This window comes from Lithobates pipiens, unplaced genomic scaffold (assembly GCF_037356315.1).
Source record: "Lithobates pipiens isolate NorthernLeopardFrog02 unplaced genomic scaffold, aLitPip1_a1.2 Scaffold_16, whole genome shotgun sequence".
NCBI classification, from domain to species: Eukaryota; Metazoa; Chordata; class Amphibia; order Anura; family Ranidae; genus Lithobates; species Lithobates pipiens.
Window position 1 is genome coordinate 562,559,877 of NW_027507748.1, and position 20,581 is coordinate 562,580,457.

At 40.7% G+C, this 20,581-nt stretch overlaps 1 protein-coding gene across 10 annotated transcripts in view; it reads left to right on the forward strand.

Moving 5' to 3' along the window:
- DTX3 (deltex E3 ubiquitin ligase 3) overlaps positions 1 to 20,581 on the forward strand; it is a 195,451-nt gene that overhangs the window by 119,866 nt on the left and 55,004 nt on the right. For 4 of the 10 annotated variants that reach the window (XM_077483614.1, XM_077483612.1, XM_077483613.1 and 1 more), the window contains 2 exons: positions 4,552 to 4,613; positions 6,501 to 6,599. The exons of 4 other annotated variants lie outside the window; for them this stretch is intronic. The gene's annotated coding sequence lies outside the window, so the exon portion shown is untranslated. The remainder of the gene's footprint in view (positions 1 to 4,551; positions 4,614 to 6,500; positions 6,600 to 20,581) is intronic. 2 more of the 10 variants (XM_077483620.1, XM_077483616.1) reach the window with 1 other exon arrangement.

Below are 20,581 nucleotides of genomic sequence, written 5' to 3' on the forward strand. Positions count from 1 at the left end.
AATTGCAATAAGTGTAAATTGATCGGTATGCGCAAAAGTTATAGCGTCTGCAAACTATGGGAAAAATTTGTGGCATTTTTTTTTACTAGTAATGGAGGCAAGCTGCGATTTTTATTGCGACATTACAGTGGACAGATCGGACACTTTCGACACATTTTTGGGACCATTGACATTTATACAGCGATCAGTGCTATAAAAATGCACTGATTACTGTGTAAACATCACTGGTAGGGAAGGGGTTAATGCTAGGGGGGCGATCAAGGGGTTAAATGTGTGTTCCCTTAGTGTGTTATGACTGTATGGGGATAGGACTGAGTAAGAGAGGAGACATATCGTTGTTCCTATTTACTAGGAAGAAACAACATGTCTCCTCACCTTTAGTAGCACAGGGATTTGTGTGTTTACACACACACAAATCTCCGTACTGGTGCTCGTGGGCGTGGCCGGCGGTGATCGCTCCCAGTGGCCACGTGCATCGGGTCCCCCGCCGTGCAGCAGGCTGCGCGCACCCTCTTAAAGGGCCAACGTACCCATACAGGATTTTGCGCACCTGTGCTACTTTGCCGACGTATATCGGCGTGAGCCGGTCGGCAAGTGAATGATAAACAGACACTCACCTGTACCATGATCCAGTGCTGCCCTTAGCTGGGCTGGTTCTTCACCTGTACCATGATCCAGCGCCGCCCTTACCCGGGTCCGTTCTTCAACGGTCTTCAAGCAGCATCTTTGGGGCACTGTATACAGAGCTCCTAAACCACCCCTGCTCATTGGAATGCAGGAACTGAACTGATACTTTCTGTAAATATGAGCCTATTTTGCAGGAGAACCTCTTTAAATAGCCAGAAAGCATGGCTTCCAATGGCAATAGCAGAGGTGTAAAAATAAAAGTTGGGCTAGACTACAAGTTACTTCTCTCTTACGCCTCAGTTTCGGTCATACTATAATTATTACTTTTATACAAAATGGTTACAATGTTTGCACACCACCATTAAAGTATATTTTTTCACATGTATAGTCAGCCTCTCTTTACATTGACTGTACAGCTTCGTACTCTACTCGTTTATTGGATCTGCCTTGGCCTTATATCACGACGATAGACCATAATCTGGAACACAGACTGCTCCACTAGAAGGACTTTAAATAACCTTACATTGCTATGGTGATGTTTCTTACATCCCGACCGTACCTTCCCGCATGGGGATTTATTTGTTTTCCTGTATGCTACATTTATGGTAACCATCTAACTGTCAATGTGACCTGTTGAATTTAACTGTTCCACAAATAAAATACTTTGTAAAAGAAAATTCCAATTGATAGATACATCTCTCTCACACTTATACTCACAAATGTAATATTAAGGGAAGCCTTTGTGACCCACTATGGAATTTGGGTCAGTAATATTGACGTAAATGGTTGTACATTGATGCATCACAAATGTACATTTCAGCACTTAAGCAAATCCTTTACTGTAAGGTCTTATGCCGGGGTCACTGCTGGTTACTGCACAACTTTGTGGATGCAATCACAGGTCCTTTATGCGTTGGTATCTGGTCCCCGTTAGGATTGCAAAATATGTTCCACAATACTCTCCACTTTGCTTTCGAGGCTGTGGTGATCTAGGAACGCATTTTCATATCTTTTGGGATTGCCATATAGCAAAAAATTATTGGAAAGAAATATTCCTAATGCTCTCTAAATTATTCAAGAAAACTATCATCCCAGATCCGACAATTGCGCTTCTAAATTTAAAGCCTACCCAAATGTCCTATACACAATTTAAACTCCTTCTACAAATTACCACAGCCGCAAAGCAGACCATCGCTAAAGCATGGAAGGCCTCATCATTAATGCTTTCTGAAACTACAAATAGAATACATCAAGCCACGATCCTCTAGAAAACAGATGCCATATCCAACGATGCCATACCTAGATTTGAGAAAATATGGAGTCCTTGGGTGGCCCACTCTTTCTCCTAATTTTGACACTTCTTTACTTAGATCTTAGTAACTATATAATTTTGTTTTGAATAATTGCTAAATAGATACTATCCATATATTGTTACTAAGAAATCCCTGCAAACCTCTACTAAACTAGACTTTTTTTTTCTTTTCCTCTTCTTATCTTTACTTTACTTTTATAGTCTTTTCTTCTCTCCTTATCCACTTGCTTACTGGGCACTTAAACACCCTTCCTGCCCAGACCAATTTTCAGCTTTCGGTGCTCTCACACTTTGAATGACAATTACTCAGTCATGCAACACTGTACCCAAATGAATTTTTTTTCCTTTTTTTCCCACAAATAGAGCTTTCTTTTGGTGGTATTTGATCACCTCTGGGGTTTTTATTTTTTGCGCTATAAATGAAAAAAGACCGAAAATTTTGAAAAAAAACGTATATTTCTTTGTTTCTGTGACAGAATTATGCAAATTATTAATTTATCTTCATAAATTTTGGCCACAATTTATACTGCTACATATCTTTGGTAAAAATAACCCAAATTAGTGGATATTATTTGGTCTTTGTGAAAGTTAGAGAGTCTACAAGCTGTGGTGCGAATCGCACAAAATTGATCACATCTGATGTACTGGTGGCCGATCTCATTTCTTGTGACCTGAACAAGTCAGAAAGTACAAATACCCCCCAAATGACCCCTTGTTGTAAAGTAGACATTCCAAGGTATTTAGTAAGAGGCATGGTGAGCTTTTTGATGTTGTCATTTTTTTCCCACAATTCTTTGCAAAATTAAGATTTTTCATTTTTTTTATTTTTTTCCACAAAATTGTCATTGTAATAGGTTATTTCTCTCACGTGGCATGTGTATACCACAAATGACACCCCCAAAAAATTCTGCTACTCCTCCTGAGTATTACAATACCACATGTGTGGAACTTTTTCACAGCCTGGCCACATAGAGAGGCCCAACATGCAGGGAGCGCCATCACGTGTTCTAGGAGCATAAATTGCACATCTAACTTGTTGACTACTTATTACACTTTTGAAGGCCCTGGAGCACCAGGACAATGACACGTGACACTGATGACAGATGGCATTGATACGTGGCACTGATGACACGTGGCACTGATGACAGATGGCACTAATATGTGGCACTGATGACATATGGCACTAATACGTGCCACCGATGACACTAATAAGTGGCACCGATGACGCGTGACACTGATGACAGATCGCACTGATAAGTGGCATTGATGACACGTGACACTGACAACAGATGGCACGTGACACTGACGTGGCACTGAGGACAAATGGCACTGATACGTGGCACTGATGACAGATGGCACTAATATGTGGCACTGATGACAGATGGCACTATGTGGCACTGATGACACGTGGTACTGATGACAGATGGCACTTATACGTGGCACTGATGACAGATGGCACTGGGGACAAATGGCACTGACAACAGGTGGCACTGGGGACATATGGCACTAACAGGTGGCACTGGGGGCAGGTAGCACTGGGACGGATGGCACAGGGGCAGGATGGCACTGTGGCGGATGGCACTGGGGGAGGATGGCACTTTTTTTTTACTTTTTTTTTTTTTTTTACACTTACGGCCGCTGCAGCCGTTCATCTCTCCCCTCTCACACTCTGTTTGTGTGAGGAGGGAGAGCGGCGCTGAGAGATGATCTCATATGTTTACATATGAGATCATCTCACATTGGACACGCCGATCGCGCTGTAAACGGCTGCTGTGATTGGCCATTTACAGCGATCTGTGTTTGCCTGTCTCCGGGGGACACGGCAAACACAGAACTTCCCCGATGCGCGCCCGTGGTGGCGCACATTGCGGAAGTAAACAACAGGACGTCCAGGGACGGCCTCCCGGACGAAAGCGTCTGCTCTACGGCCTTCATTCGGCTATAGGGCGGGCGCGAGGTGGTTATTCTATCCTGTCTTCTCCTATTTATAATTACATAACAAAATGGTAGCGAAACATTCACTTTTATAATGCTCAATTATAATACAATAATAGTAAGCTCTAATGTCCTATTATAAGTAACTGAATCTCATAGTAATTAATATTATTTCTTTATTACATATTACTCTAAAAGTGAAAAGTTTAACAACTTTAAACATTTTTGTTGCTCTTGATTATATAATTGTTAAAATTGATTGTAACACCTTAGTCTTTCTAAAAACATATAGCCTACTTAAATCTTTAAATGCTTGTAACTACAAGAAATACTAAGATTTGACATGTAAATTCAACTAATGCTACCATTTAATTTAATCAATATTTTGTTTATTGATTTTGATAAACATTGGTACAATTAACAAATTTGTCAAGAAAATAAATCACAGGTCCTGTATCATTTGGACTTATTTTTCCAATCAGTGAATATTCCTTTACAAAATCAAAATTAAAATAAAGATGATTTTAGAAAACTTTAGTTCTCTTTTTAATGCCAAGACTTTTTTTTGTTCTGCATTTGGTTTAAACCTTATGCCCATAGATATTATAGATTATTATAGAGAAGGCACCATTGTTTGTGAATATATTTATACCAGTCTACTTTGTCTTTTTTTCCAGATATATATTTGTAAGCCACCATCCAGAGCTTTTGTGTTTGCTGAGTCACAAGTATAACATAGGTAACTAAGTGTAGCATCTTTTATTTAAAATGTAACTGAAGGCAAAAAAAAAGCATATATGATGCAGTTGGTCATTGGCAATACCACAGGAGTCCACCCTGTAACATTGTTTTATTACCTGTTGATCCTGACAGTAGATCTGTTATTTTTCCAATTCCTTTAACAGGGTGATGCTGTTAGTTCTGCAGTGAAATTTATCAACTTGCAAACAGGATAGGCATAGTTTTACATATACAGTTAAATAGCCTTTAAGTAATTCTGGCCATAGATGGATCAAAATGTGTCAAGTTCAGCAAGGACTGGCCTAATTTCAGTCCATGTAAAGCTATCCCAAGCTATCCCAATGTGACAAAAGTCAGTCGTTGGCTCAACTTTTGTCAAGACAAGCGGGAGCACTTTTGTCGATCAGCGGCTTCAGCCATTGATCAGTGTATTCTGACAGTGGAGAGTCCCACTATCAGAATACAATGTCCCAGCAGAAGGATTCCTCAGCCCACCTCGTTTATGTGGTTGGAAGAATACGTTTTTTTGCGTTCAGCCCGCTGGATTGATAAAATAAAAAATAAGAACAAGCTTAACTCAAAATGAAAGCAAAATTCCACTAACACTTTTTAAAATTGTTACAGCAATTACAGCAACATATTATTATTTTCTTTAGGAAAAAGGGTTTAAATATAAATTAAGGAAATATGTTTGTTTTATATAGAGTGAAGAGGGATTAAAACACCTGTCGGGTTTTTATTGCCGTTTCTGGGGTTTATTTATTAAAACTGGAGAGAGCAAAATCTGGTGTAGCTCTGGAGAGAAACCAATCAGCTTCCAGATTTCATTGTCAAATCTTAATTGAACAAGCTAGAAGCCAATTGGCTACCATGCACAGCTGTACCAGATTTTGTACTCGACCCCTGTGTCCCTGTTAGGGGAGGTTCACTCGCTCTCTTTGTCCCTTTGACCATTATCGCCAAGAGTGAAAGTGAAAGAAAATCGTAAATTTTGATTAGTCCAGAACAGGAATGGAGAGGGATTTCCCAATGGGATACTAGGCCTGGTAACTCTGGGGATTTCTTCCCACTATCTGTTTTGGCTAAGGGACAAAACGTGAAAGGAATCTCCCCAATGGGCCACAGATAGCAACAAATTATTGACAGGAGTTATAACCCCCCCTTACTTTATCTAAAATGAAAAATAAAATAAATTTGGCATAGCCCATATCATGTCTGCGAGAAGTCATACCAAGTTCAGAGTACCCCACTCTTCTGGACCAACAAGCACCCTCGACAGTGTTCTATGGTTTGTTACTGCTGTAATTGTCAGTTTTGCTGGACAGCTTGTCCTGCATAAAAATGTGGAAAAAATATATATAAAAAAAAATAAAAAATAAAAATAAAAGAATTCATATGCTGACTATATTTATTAGGCCTTATATAGTCACCAAAATACCATATTTTTTTGCTATAGTGTACTTTTAAATTGTTTATCTCTAGAATCAATGCAGTGCTTCCTTTTGGTTGATAGCAAGCACTTTCCTACTGCAAGGATTGTTTATTATCATATACAGCGCCGCTCGCCAGTCTCTATACAAGCTTCCATGAATAAATCCATGTTCTTTAAAGAAAAGGAAATGTTTCACTAGGTTTAAGCCACTAAAACCTGTAAATGGTGTCTAAGAGAAAATCTAAATCTTGGCTGATCAGGCATTCTATACATTCACAGACAGGCTGATAAAAACTCATTGCTTGTTGTTCTCAGTGAGAAATCTGCTGTCTGACCTATCGGACCTTTCTGACCTTTCCTGCCCTTCAATCTAATATCTAGAGCTGATATAAGATCATTGACTTGCCTCAAAATTTAATCTAAATTTGAACAATTTTCCCTTTAATATTCCAGAAGTACCAGGTTTCCGCACGAGTCAAAAAGGACCGAGAGTTTTGTATACTTAAAGTGAAAATAATGTCAAACAAAATGAATATTAATTTAGATAATCAGGTAAGATGAATTTATATATAACCATTCGCATAATAAATTAGTAATATATGCTGCTAAACTTCAATCTCGAGAATGAAAATGATAAGAGGCATCAAAGCCCTGCTTTGAAATTTAGCCAGATACATTTTTCAGTATTCAAAAATAAGCAATTTTAATTATACTACACTACACTGTCTGGCCAAAAGTATGTGGCCACCTCCTCAAATGAAGTTTCCAGTGAAGGGTACTGTTAAACTATTGTGCACACCCAACCTCGCGGGAATAGTTTGGGGAAGACCATTTCTTGTTTCAACATAAACCAAACCTAACTTTGCCCCTCTGTGCCAGGTCCATAAAGACAAAGATATGATGAGTTTGGTGTGGAGGAACTTAGATTTCCCATCCAGAGCCCTGACCTCCACTTTGCTAAAGACCTTTGGGATGAGTTGAAATGCCAGTTTTTGTACCTGACCTCTTTTGGATAAATGAGTACCTAATTCCTACAGTTAAACTCCAAATTATTGTAGAAAACCTTCCCAGAGAAATACAGGCTGTTTTAACGAGTGAAGGACTCTATAATAATGCCTATTCTTTTTTTAACGAGAAACCCAACAAGCCCATATAGGTGTGATGATCATGTGTTCACAAACATTTTGGCAATGCAGTGTACTTTGGGGAAAAAGTTACACTGATGGGAATAGCCACATATAGCACATTTGCAAAATACTCTATAAATGAAAAGATGTTGTGCTAGTCAAATTTTACGTTTAGACTAAGCTAAGAGTGGTTCATAATTGGATGTTTCTGCAGCGTTGAAGGGAGATTTTAGTAGCAAAGTAGGTATGGTCTTTAGTAATAAATGCCCTGTTCTTAGGCTTATTTACGTGGTTAAAGGTTAATGCCACTTTCGTGGAAAATAAATAAATAAATAATATAGCATATACAATTGCGACACAAGTCGTGATTGAATGTTATTAAAAATTACCTTTCCTTTTCAATCTGCAGCTCTGTAATTTTCTGTGAAATGCAATGCAATATGGCTACCTGGAGGTGTTCTGTACACAGACTGTGTACAGAACACCTCTCAGATATGTTATTTCGGGCTTGTGTGATTGGTTCGCTAATTTTCCCAGAAGTCTGCACTAAGATACAAGTCAGATTTCAGGCATCCCCTGCAACAAAAATTTTATTTTTGGTGAGATATTCCCAATAGTAAATCACATCTAAAGAGATGCAGTCCTTGCAATTTTCCTCATTAAAGCTTTGCAGGTGCATCAGCTGGTTGATAATTAAGAAACAACTCCCATTAGACGCCCTTCTGCACATGAGTACGAGCACACAGGGATTTTGTTCAGAATAACAAAAGGTAGGAATCTGCAACAAAGCTTGTCAAATTCCCTGCAATGTACATAGATCACCCAGAGGGGATTTTTTTTTTCTCAACAAAAGTGGAGTTACTCTAACTATATACAGTGATCTTAGTACTTCCAGAATATATTGAGCCCCTCTCAGCAATGTATGCAAAGCATTCTCTGATTGGATGAAGTGGAGAAACAGGGAGGTGACATCACACTCTCTACGTCCACCAACTGATAAAATGCTAGAATTCTCTGAATGGTGCCTGTTCTGAGCAGCCCAACCTCCTGTGTTCTGAATGTAGAAGGGCATGGGAAACTAGTGGAAATCATTGAAGTAGCGGCGCCTACTACAGTAATTTCCAGCTTCCAAAAAGATCCCATGGGTATGATCATATATGCATAGTTACATTTGTCCAAGCTGGAACCTGAAATTCTTCTTTAGCATGTAGTAAATGAGCTTTAACACTGACCTCTGTAGCTGCTGACACTGTGGAGCAAGTTATCTTCAAAATGAACAGCAGAAGCAGTGAAATTATAACAAAAATGCAGCACTAAAATAATAATAAAGTGTTCCATGAAATGTAACCATAAACTGAAGTTTGTCAAACAACAAAAGTAAACCGTTCATATTTTTATGGGTTTTACCCAACGCTTTGAAACACCTGTAGTGCCAATCCTTCACCAATGGTAAAAAATACATGCTCACCAGAGGGATATGCTGTCTACTACTAGAAAAGCAATAACGCTTTGTGCAAATGGCATCCAGCATCACCACTCTCGCTCCACAGATGGCAGGACCAGACTGCTCTATTCCATTACACCACTGGATAGTATCAGAGTTATCAGCATGAAGTCACCAACCAAATCAATATTTTTGCTCATAGTGTAGTAGTTTAATATTCCCAAATATACATTAAAAACATCCAGTATAAAAACAAATGCTGCTTTCAAACTTGCATAAGGGGCCGCCAATAATGCAGAGAATGGCGGCGCGACCTCTATCACCTCATAGTTTAGCTCTACGTATGTTTCACACAAATGCGCATCTTCAAGAGCTGTCTGTTTGTTTGACTATAGCGGCCATTATTGTGTAGCCTTTTTCCAAAGCTCCAGTACATCACTTCCTGTTTTTCGGCAGCATTTTGTTGTGGTCTAACCAGCTAATTCCTGGGACTGCATTACCTGACTTACAGTTTTAGCACCATTTTGTTGTGGTCAAACCACTTAAAAAACTGCCACTATTCTCTAAAGGACCAGCAAGTGAAGATATTCATAAATAGACTAAACTCCATTAACCTGTAGCCACTAAACAATCGAACTGAAAACAATTCTAATAAATGAATATGTTGGAGGCAGTCTATGGGTCTACAAAAAGAGTTATAAAATGACAAGCCCAAAAGGTAAAATTAATAATCTCTAAACAAAAATGTAGTAATAGTCTGGCAAAGCTACATATTCCAATCGATTTGAGTTCTAAAATAATAACAATAATGTGTCCTTAACCACTTTCAGACCGGACCAATTTGCTGGTCAAAGACCAGACCACTTTTTGCGATTCGGCACTGCGTCGCTTTAACTGACAATTGCGCGGTCGTGCGACGTGGCTCCCAAACAAAATTGACGTCCTTTTTTTCCCACAAATAGAGATTTCTTTTGGTGGTATTTGATCACCCTTGCGGTTTTTATTTTTTGCGCTATAAACAAAAATAGAGCGACAATTTTGAAAAAAACGCATTATTTTTTACTTTTTGTTATAATAAATATCCCCCAAAAATATATAAAAAAACATTTTTTTCCCTCAGTTTAGGCCGATACGTATTCTTCTACATATTTTTGATAAAAAAAAATCGCAATAAGCGATTATTGATTGGTTTGCGCAAAAGTTATAGCGTTTACAAAATAGGGATAGTTTTATAGCATTTTTATTAATCATTTTTTATTATTTTTTTTTTTTTAATAGTAATGGCGGCGATCAGCGATTTTTATTGTGACTGCGACATTGTGGGGGACCCATCGGACATTTTTGACACATTTTTGGGACCATTGTCATTTATACAGTAATCACTGCTATATAAATGCAGTGATTCCTGTGTAAATTACACTGGCAGTGAAGGGGTTAACCAGTGGGTGGCAGTGTAGTGGTTAAGTGTTCCTAGGGGTGTGTTACTAACTGTGGGGGGGTTGGGCTTTCATTTAGTGAACACTGATCTCTGCTCCAATCACATGGAGCAGAGATCAGCGTCACTAGTTGCTAGGCAGAATGGAGAAATGTTGTTTACAACGGCACTTCTCCATTCGGCCGCTCCGTGAGACGATCGCGGGGATCGCGACCGGACTCACGGGGGTCCCGACCAGCGCGGCAGGGCGGCAAATTTAAAGGGACGTACATGTACGCCCATTTGCCTGCCCGTGCCGTTATGTCGACGTACATCGTCGTGCACTGGTCGGCAAGTGGTTAAACAATAGCAAATGTGGGCATATATCAAGCGAAAAATTATAATATAATTAATAGTAATGAAATAAGGACAAATTTTAAAGGTGTTGAAATTATTATTATATTAATAAAATGAATCAGTCTAAAATTAGTGTAAACTAAATTAACTAGTTGCAATAAAACGATTGGGGTCCCAATCTACATTTAGCCCTATGGGAGTATAAGATTTCCATTAATACAGCCATTTTACATTTTGGATATTTCTCTCATTATATGACCATTTCCCAATGTGGTTTTAATTACTCAACAGCCACAAATCTAAGAGCACTAGGATCTATAGACCAACGCAAAGTGGCACATAATTGTGCCATACTCTTTCCATTTTCGGATGATGGATTGAACAGTGCTCTGGGAGGCCTTCATGATGCAATTTACAGGTTCTCTAAAAAACCTCTGAGGGCTTCATGGAACAGCTGTATTTATACTGAGATTAAATTACACACAGGTGGACTCTATTTACTAATTAGGTGACTTCTGAAGGAAATTAGTTCCACTAGATTTTAGTTAAGGGTATCAGAGTAAAGGGCGCTGAATATAAATGCATGCCACACTTTTTAGATATTTATTTGTAAAAAAATTGGAAAACCAGTTATCATTTTCCTTCCACTTCACAATTTTGTGCCACTTTGTGTTGGTCTATCACATAAAATTCCAATAAAATACATTCACATTTTTGGTTGTAACATGACAAAATGTAGAAAATGTAGAAAATTTCAAGAGGGTATGAATAATTTTTCAAGGCACTGTAAAGTTTGAACAAACTACACAAACACAGATTTAGGCTTTATATTATGTCTTTATAAAGTCCCTCCTTCATATTTTTGATCTGTTTCTTTTTGTTGACGGAATTTGTAATAGATTTTTGTCGTAGTTTTCATCAATTGCCGAAAATTCTGAGTAATTTTTGCTTAGTTTTCGTTTTTGGAAACATGTCGCTGACAAAAATTAAGACACAAATATTTTTGGCATTGACATTAACACTGCCTGTTAGCAGTGACTTTGTAACCTTCCAGTCTCCTAATCTGTAATATGGACACAGAGCAAGTGCTATGGGAGGGGAACAGAGTGATCTAATTTGGAGAAATTCTGTGCTTCTGAATTGCTTCACTGTGCCTGCAACTACCGAGGTTAATGAATCTTGTTTTTGAAGCTTGTTTACAGCTTGCTCGGAATACAGTATGACACTTTGCTACAATGTAAAGTAGTGAGTGTACAGCCTGTATAACAGTGTAAATGTGCTGTCCTCTCAAATTAACGCGACACAGCCATTAATGTCCAAATTGCTGGCAATAAAAGTGAGTACACCCCTAAGTGAAAATGTCGAAATTGGTCCCAAAGTGTCAATATTTTGTGTGGCCACCATTATTTTCCAGCACTGCCTTAACCCCTTTTGGCATGGAGTTCACCAGCGCTTCACAGGTCCTCTTCCACTCCTCCATGATGACATCACGGAGCTGGTTTATGTTAGAGACCTTGCGCTCCTCTACCTTCCATTTGAGGATGCTCCACAGATGCTTAATAGGGTTTAGGTCTGGAGACATGCTTGGCCAGTCCATCACCTTTACCCTCAGCTTCTGTAGCAAGGCAGTGGTCGTCTTGGAGGTGTGTTTGGGGTCGTTATCATGTTGGAATACTGCCCTGCGGCCCAGTCTCCGAAGGGAGAGGGATCATGCTCAGCTTCAGTATGTCACAGTACATGTTACTATTCATGGTTCCCTCAATGAACTGTAGCTCCCCAGTGCCGGCAACACCCATGCATCCCCAGACCATGACATTCCCACCACCATGCTTGACTGTAGGCAAGACACACTTGTCTTTGTACTCCTCACCTGACTGCCACCACACACGCTTGAAACCATCTGAACCAAATAAAGTTATCTTGGTCTCATCAGACCACAGGACATGGTTCCAGTAATCCATGTCCTTAGTCTGCTTGTCTTCAGCAAACTGTTTGCGGGCTTTCTTTTACATCAACATTAGAAGAGGCTTCCTTCTGGGACGACAGCCATGCAGACCAATTTGATGCAGTGTGTGGCATATAGTCTGAGTACTGACGGGCTTACCCCCCACCCCTTCTACCTCTGCAGCAATGCTGACAGCACTTATGCACCTACTTCCCAAAGACAACCTCCGGATATGACGCTGAGCACGTGCACTCAACTTCTTTGGTCGACCATGGTGAGGCCTGTTCTGAATGCAACCTGTCCTGTTAAACCATTGTAGGGTCTTGGCCACTGTGCTGCAGCTCAGTTTCAGGGTCTTGGCAATCTTCTTATAGCCTAGGCCAGTTATGGCGAACCTTGGCACCCCAGATGTTTTGGAACTACATTTCCCATTATGCCCCAGCACTCTGCAGTGTAGTTGAGCATCATGGGAAATGTAGGTCCAAAACAACTGGGGTGCCAAGGTTCACCATCACTGGCCTAGGCCATCTTCATGTACAGCAACAATTCTTTTTTTCAGATCCTCTGAGAGTTCTTTGCCATGAGGTGCTATGTTGGAACTTCCAGTGACCAATATGAGAGAGTGAAAGCGATAAAACCAAATTTAACACACCTGCTCCCCATTCACACCTAAAACCTTATAACACTAACAAGTCACATGACACCGAGGAGGAAAAATAGCTAATTTGGCCAAATTTGGACATTTTTACTTAGGCGTGTACTCACTTTTGTTGCCAGTGGTTTAGATATTAATGGCTGTGTTGCGTTATTTTGAGGGAACAGCAGATTTACAGTTATACAAGTTGTACACTCACTGCTTTACTTTGTAGCAAAGTGTCAGTTCTTCAGTGTTGTCACATGAAAAGATAGAATAAAATATTTACAAAAATGTGAGGGGTGTACTCATTTTTGTGAGATACTGTAAATGCGAGAAGCCTGGCCACAGGTTTAATTTAAGGGTGAATATATGTTCTTTTTTGTATAGTATTATTAAAACATATCACTAATATGAAAATGTCCCATATGTTGGAAAAAGCCAGAGGATTTTGACTATGGGAGCCTATCCAGACCATGAAGTATTACTTTATAATAGCAGTCCTTTATTTATTGCTTAAATTTAGACTGTGAGAACCAAAGATGAACAGCGTGTTTGTCTCTCAGGCTAATCCAATTTTAGACTCAGATTGGTTTTATAAGAACATTTGTCATAGAAGTTCTCTGTGCTCACAGCCTACTGTGATTTTGTGACTTACATGTTTTGTTATGGACACCCTGATTTATGGAAGACATGGGGTTTATTTACTAAAGGAAAATAGGCTGTGCACTTTGCAAGGGAATTGGCCCAAGAGCTTAATGAATGCGGTAAAATTTTACTTTGTAAAGAATACCCAATCATGTGCAAGGAAAATGAGAAAAACTGCATTTTTGCTTGTACATGATTAGAGGATGGAAGTCAGCAGAGCTTCACCTCATTCATTAAGCTCTGGGGAACATTCCCTTGCAAAGTGCAACTTCCATTGCAAAGTGAACAATCTATTTGCCTTTAGTAAATCATCCACTGTGCCTAAAATTCCTAAATTAAAACTTCACTTTGCTCAAAAACAGGTGACCACTTACAATTCTTCTTGTGAGGTGAACCTGTTGCCTTGCCCACTATGCGTGATAGCTTTATTCTAAGGGCCTCTTTACACTGATCAGTTTTTCTTACATACTGAAAGCAGAAAGAAACTATTAAATCCTGTGGAGCACTTCACACCAGTGGGTTGCATTTTTAAGAGTCCTGCATGCATGCATTTCCCCATGGAAATAAATGAAAAACACGGCAAACCGCATAAAAAAAAATGCACCCGCTGTTGCATTTTCGGTGCGGTTTTTGAGTCACTTGTCCTTTTTCACAGGTGCATACTGCATAGGAAAAGCAGTAAAAACACATCCAAAACACAAATGCGTTTTTACCACATTTTTGCAACAGAGCAGTGTGAAAGCCTAACTCACAAAATTTGAGTAATGGTTAGTGGATTAAATCACCCTCTAGCTTCTTAAAGTGGAACTTCACCCAAAAGTTCTGCTTATTTACACCCTTACTACCGACACCCCATCTACCACATTTGGCACCTTTTATGGGGGGAGAGGGGAGTGGGTACCTGGTTTTGACAGATACTGGCTCCAACTTCTGATGACATCGCCACGGCAATCTGTGCGCAAGTTCGTCCCTTCCCCTGCAGAATGCTGGACCATTCACCAAGCGCGGCTTGCGCATGCACAGTGGGAAGCCAGATGAAAACCTGCAAGGCTTCACTGTCAGTTTCCCTTAGTCAAGATGTCAGCGCCTGCACCCAAAGCCGATTGAAGAATCCGCTCTGGTGAGTATAATGTTGGATCCTTGGACAGGTATATGTCCTTATCACTTTTTGGGTGGAGACTGGAGTAAGTAAGTAAACACTCAAGTGACAAGTGTGTTAGATCTTAAAGCGGAGTGCCACCCAAAAGTAGCACCTTTCAGGGGGGAGGGGGAGCAGGTACCTGTTTGGACCCCCTTCCTCTTTCCCCTCGCTGCGGGGTCCTTCAGAAAGCAAAGCGTGCTTTGCGGATGCGCAGTAGGGAATTGGCTGTGAAGCCGAAAGGATTCACTGACGGGTTCCCTCACTATGAATGTCGGCAGGGTGCCAGCATCGCTGGATTCCAGGACAGGTAAGTGTTCTAATATTAACCACTTAATAACCGGCCTATAGCCGAATGACGGCTACAGGGCGGTTTCCTAACTCTGGGAGGCCGTCATATGACGTCCTCCCAGAATTCCGCTCCCGCACCCCCCCTGGGGCGCGCACTCGAGAGCATCTGTGACCGCCGTTTCCACAGGACCCGGCGCATCACGGTAAACGGTAAACGGCCGCTCATAGCGGCCGTTTACCACGTGATCGCTCCGTCAAATGACGGAGTGATCACTTGTAAACAAACCGGCGTCATGTTATGACGCCGGTTCCTCCCTCCCCCTCTCTGTACCGATCGGAACAGCGGAGGGGGAAGACATCGGTGTCAGCAGCGATGTGGGCTGCATCTGCAGTGCCCACATCGCTGCTCACCGAAAATTAACCCCTCAATACCCTGCCATTACTCTGCATTACTCTGCATTACTCTGCAATACCCTGCATTACCCTGCATTACCCTGCATTACCCTGCATTACTCTGCATTACTCTGCAATACCCTGCATTACCCTGCATTACCCTGCAATACTTTGCAATACTCTGCAATACCCTGCATTACTCTGCATTACTCTGCAACGCTCTGCAATACCCTGCAACGCTCTGCAACACCCGCCAATACCCTGCAACACTCTGCAATGCTCTGCAACACCCACCAATACCCTGCAACACTCTGCAATGCTCTGCAACACCCGCCAATACCGTGCAATACTCTGCAATGCTCTGCAACACCCTCCAATATCCTGCAATGCTCTGCAACGCAATACTCTGCAACGCCATACTCTGAGATACCCAGCCATAGTCGGTGATACCCTGCAATACCCAGCCATAGACACCGCCCCCCTCCCGCCGCCCTCCGGTGCTTCTACCGACTCGCCAATACGATCAAATCCAGAATCTTTTTTTTTTTTCAGGCTTCCCAGCTTAGAGATGAGATGCGGGGTCTTATTGACCCCATATCTCACTGTAAAGAGGACCTGTCATGCCATATTCCTATTACAAGGGATGTTTACATTCCTTGTAATAGGAATAAAAGTGATCAAAAAATTTATTTTTGGGGAAAAAAATGTCAAACTAAAATAAATAAAGTAAAATGAACAATAAAATATTTTCTTTTTTTTTTTAAAGCGCCCCTGTCTCCATGTGCTCGCATGCAGAAGCGAATGCATACGTAAGTCCCGCCCACATATGAAAATGGTGTTCAAACCACACATGTGAGGTATCGCTGCGAACGTTGGAGCGAGAGCAATAATTCTAGCCCTAGACCTCCTCTGTAACTCAAAACATATAACCAGTAAAAAAAAAAAAAAATCGTCGCCTATGGGGATTTTTAAGTAGCGAAGTTTGGCGCCATTCCACGAGCCTGTGCAATTTTGAAGAGTGACATGTTGGGTATCGATTTACTCGGTGTAACTTCATCTTTCACATTATGCAAAAATTGGGCTAACTTTACTGTGTTTTTTTTTTTTTTTAACACAAAACAGTTTTTTTCCAAAAAAAAAGCATTCGAAAAATTGCTGCGCAAATACCGTGCGAGATAAAAAGTTGCAACGACCACCATTGTATTCTCCAGGGTGTTTGCTAAAAAAAAATATATAATGTTTTGGGATTCTATGTAATTTTCTAGCAAATAAATGATGATTTTTACATGTAGGAGAGAAATGTCAGAATTGTCCTGGGTGCTCCAGAACGCCTGATGGCGCTCCATGCATGTTGGGCCTCTGTATGTGGCCACACTGTGTAAAAGTCTCACACGTGGTATCGCCGTAATCGGGAGTAATAGCAGAATGTGTTTTGGGGTGTAATTTGTGGTATGCATATGCTGTGTGAGAAATAAACTGATAATATGACAATTTTGTGAAAAAAAAAAAAAAAGTAAAAAAAATTTTGATTTTGCAAAGAATTGTGGGAAAAAATGACAACTTCAAAAAACTCATCATGCCTCTTACTAAATACCTTGGAATGTCTTCTTTCCAAAAAGGGGTCATTTGGGGGGTATTTGTACTTTTCTGGCATGTTAGGGTCTCAAGAATTGAAATAGGCCGTCAGTACTTCAGGTGTGATCAATTTTCAGATATTGGCACCATAGCTTGTGGACTCTATAACTTTCACAAAGACCAAATAATATCCACCAATTTGTACTTATTTTTACCAAAGATATGTAGTGGTATAAATTTTGGCCAAAATTTATGAAGAAAAAATTACTAATCTGCTAAATTTTATAACAGAAACGAAGAAAAATTCATTTTTTTACAGAATTTTCTGTATTTTTTCTTTTATAGCACAAAAAATAAAAAACCCAGCGGTGATTAAATACCACCAAAAGAAAGCTCCATTTGTGTGAAAAAAAGGACAAAAATTTCATATAGGTCCAGTGTTGCATGACTGAGTAATTGTCATTCAAAATGTGAGAGCACCGAAAGCTGAAAATTGGTCTGGTTATTAAGGGTGTTTAAGTGCCCAGTGGTCAAGTGGTTAAAAGTCAGCAGCTGCCGTATGTGTAGCTGCTGACTTTTAATGTTTTGCTGGGGGGGGGGGGGGGGGGGCATGGAACTCCTCTTTATATATGTATATTTAATACATTTATTATTTTACATTATCAAGCAAAAAAGATAATGTACCATGTTTTAATGGCTACTCAAACATATTTATGTACAGGCTTTCAGAGCTCCGAAACTCCTTCTTTATGTATTATGACGGATGAAAATTTTCTTTTGACAAATTACTTGAAAGAGGAACTGTAAGCTGAATAAGTAAGTGGTGGTGCTTGAAACACTGCCTTGAAGATGATGCATTATGCAACATTAAAATAAACACAGATTATTCCAGAAATACGTATATAATCATATATGAATAAATAGTGTGTGTGCGTGTGTGTGTGTGTGTGTGTGTGTGTGTGTGTATGTATATAGATAGATAGATAGATAGCTATAGATAGAGCTAAAGATCTATTGCTGGCTATAATGTGTGCTACCAGTAAGGCCGCGTACACACGCGGGGACTGTTCGCTCAACTTTGTCCGTCAAACAGTTTCAGCGGACAGTCCGCTCAAAATTAGCATGGACAGACTTGCCCACACACGACGAACGAACAGTCCGCTGAAACCGTGCGCGATGACGTGAACGGCACGTACAACGGGACTAGAAAACTACGTCCTATACACTGCAATGCAAACTTCGGCGTGTAAATCCTTTCTGAGCATGCGCGGAACTTAGTTTGACGAACAAGCCTACACACGAGGGGACTGTTCGCTGAAACAAAGTTTCAGCGGACAGTTTTTCGGAATTTCCGAAAAACTTTGTTCAGCAGACTGTCCGCTGAAACTGTCCGCTGAAAGCCCACACACGAGCGGACTGTCCGCCGAAACACTGTTCAGCGGACAAAGTTGAGCGAACAGTCCCCGCGTGTGTACGCGGCCTTAGGCTGCTGGGCTTAGTGAAAGTCTACCGGGATCTACCAGAACATGTGAGGCCAAGATGCGTTTTAAGCACAGTGCTTGGGCAAATGGCCACTATCTGCCACTGTATTGTAGAGATGTACTGCATATGTTTTTTTTTTCTTTTATTATTATGCCTTGATATATGCTTTAAAGTGGCCCTGTCATGTTTATAAATAATTGCCACCAACATAAGTACATTTTCTGGGGCAGGGAGTGAATTATCGTCGTTTCTTGCAGAGCTCTGGATGCTACTGCTATCTGTCAGGGTGTCGAAAAGCATGCCCCCCTCCGAGTATTGTTGCTGCTTCCAGCCTCCCAAAGCTAGCATGATACAGTTTTGTAGGTGGTGGGCTTCTTTCCTACTTGTTTCGTTCCCTGGGGTTGATTAAGGTCTGGTTCACACCTATGCGGTTTGCTTGTGATCCATTTCTGCAGTGCGTTTTGCACACATTTTTATGTGTTTTTTGGGCCAATTTGTTGGGCAGTTAAAAAATACAAAACATGTAAAAAACTCACTACATGCTTTTCTGCAGTGTCTCCATTGAAGTCTATTAAACCAAAAATGCACAGATTTGTGTTTAAAAAAAGTCTCTGACCCTTTCCAAAAACGCATAGGTGTGAACAAAGCTGATACGGGGGGGGGGGGGGCGGATGCCCTGAGCGGTACAATTTATTGGGGGTGGGGGGACTCAGTGAAGTGTCCTTCTAAAACAGCCGTCACTAGTTTGCTGGGACCGTTGTTTTCCCCAGCAACCAGTGATGCTGCGTGCATGCGTGCGCCCGCCCCCTGCTCCTCGCCGCAGGTGTCTCATGCGCCTGCCCCACTGTTAATCGCGGTTCCCGGGCCCTGGCTCTCCATATCTCGCAGCTTCCGCCCCTTTCATATTTCAGTTGTGACCACCTCCTGCATTCAAGGTATGTGGGCCACATGTTAACCAGTGATCACTAAAGGGCATATTTTATTTGTGCACCCTGCTGGGCATATTTTGTTAAAGATCACCCTGATGGGCACCTTTTTTTTATGTTAAGGGGCACTCTGATGGACACATTTTATTTTAAGGGGCACACTGATGGGTATATTTTTAATGTGCACACTGATAGGCATATTTTCATCAAGGGGCACACTGATGGACACATTTTGGTGTGCCCATTAGAGTGCCCTTTAACATAAAATGTGCCCATCAGCGTGCACATAAAAAATATATCCATCAGCGTGCCCATCAGAGTGCCCCTTAACATAAAAGGTGCCCATCAGCGTGACCCTTATTTTATGTTAAGGGGCACGTTTTGTTGTGCCCACCAGAGTGCCCCTTAATATAAAATGTGCCAGTCAGAGTGCCCCTTAACATACAATTTGCCCATCAGAGTGTCCCTTAATATAATATTCATAAGTATAGTCTTGGTTTGAAACAACATTAATTCTTTCTTAAAAGGGTTGGGGGGGGGGGCGCAGTTTGCCATCTTCGCCCTGGGCACCAAATGGCCTTGTCTCAGCACTGGGCGTGAACCAGGCCTTACTAAAGGCAAAAAGACGGTGTACTTTTGCAAGTGCAGTTGCTTTAGGGCACGTGCAAAGAACACTTTACAAAGAACACTCACATGCAACAAAAACAGCATTTTTGCTTGCGCACGATTAGATGGTGGAATTCATTTAACTAATTTAAATTCATTCTTTATACACACCTGTAAAAGATTACATTTAATTTTTTCAAGTACAAGAAAATTTCATTGTATTTGAAAGCTTTTATTCAGGGTTAAATATGCCGTCTTGATCTCCCCTAAAAAGTGACAGTTCTGTGCTCTTCCAAGGGCTCTTGTGAGTGATTGAAAGGCAGTTTATCATGTCAGATATAATGTTGACAGTGAACTGCTGGGAACAATGTGATTGTATTTATTTACATTAAACTGCCTTCTGTGTCCATGTCTTATGAAATATGACAGCTCTGATCTGATAGATGGTAGATGTGTCATGGTTCACTTGACACCTCAGAGGATTTCAGTATGTAGCAACCCTATCTAAAACTAAAATTTGTAATGCTGTTTGACTGTGGCATTTTGTTGGTGCA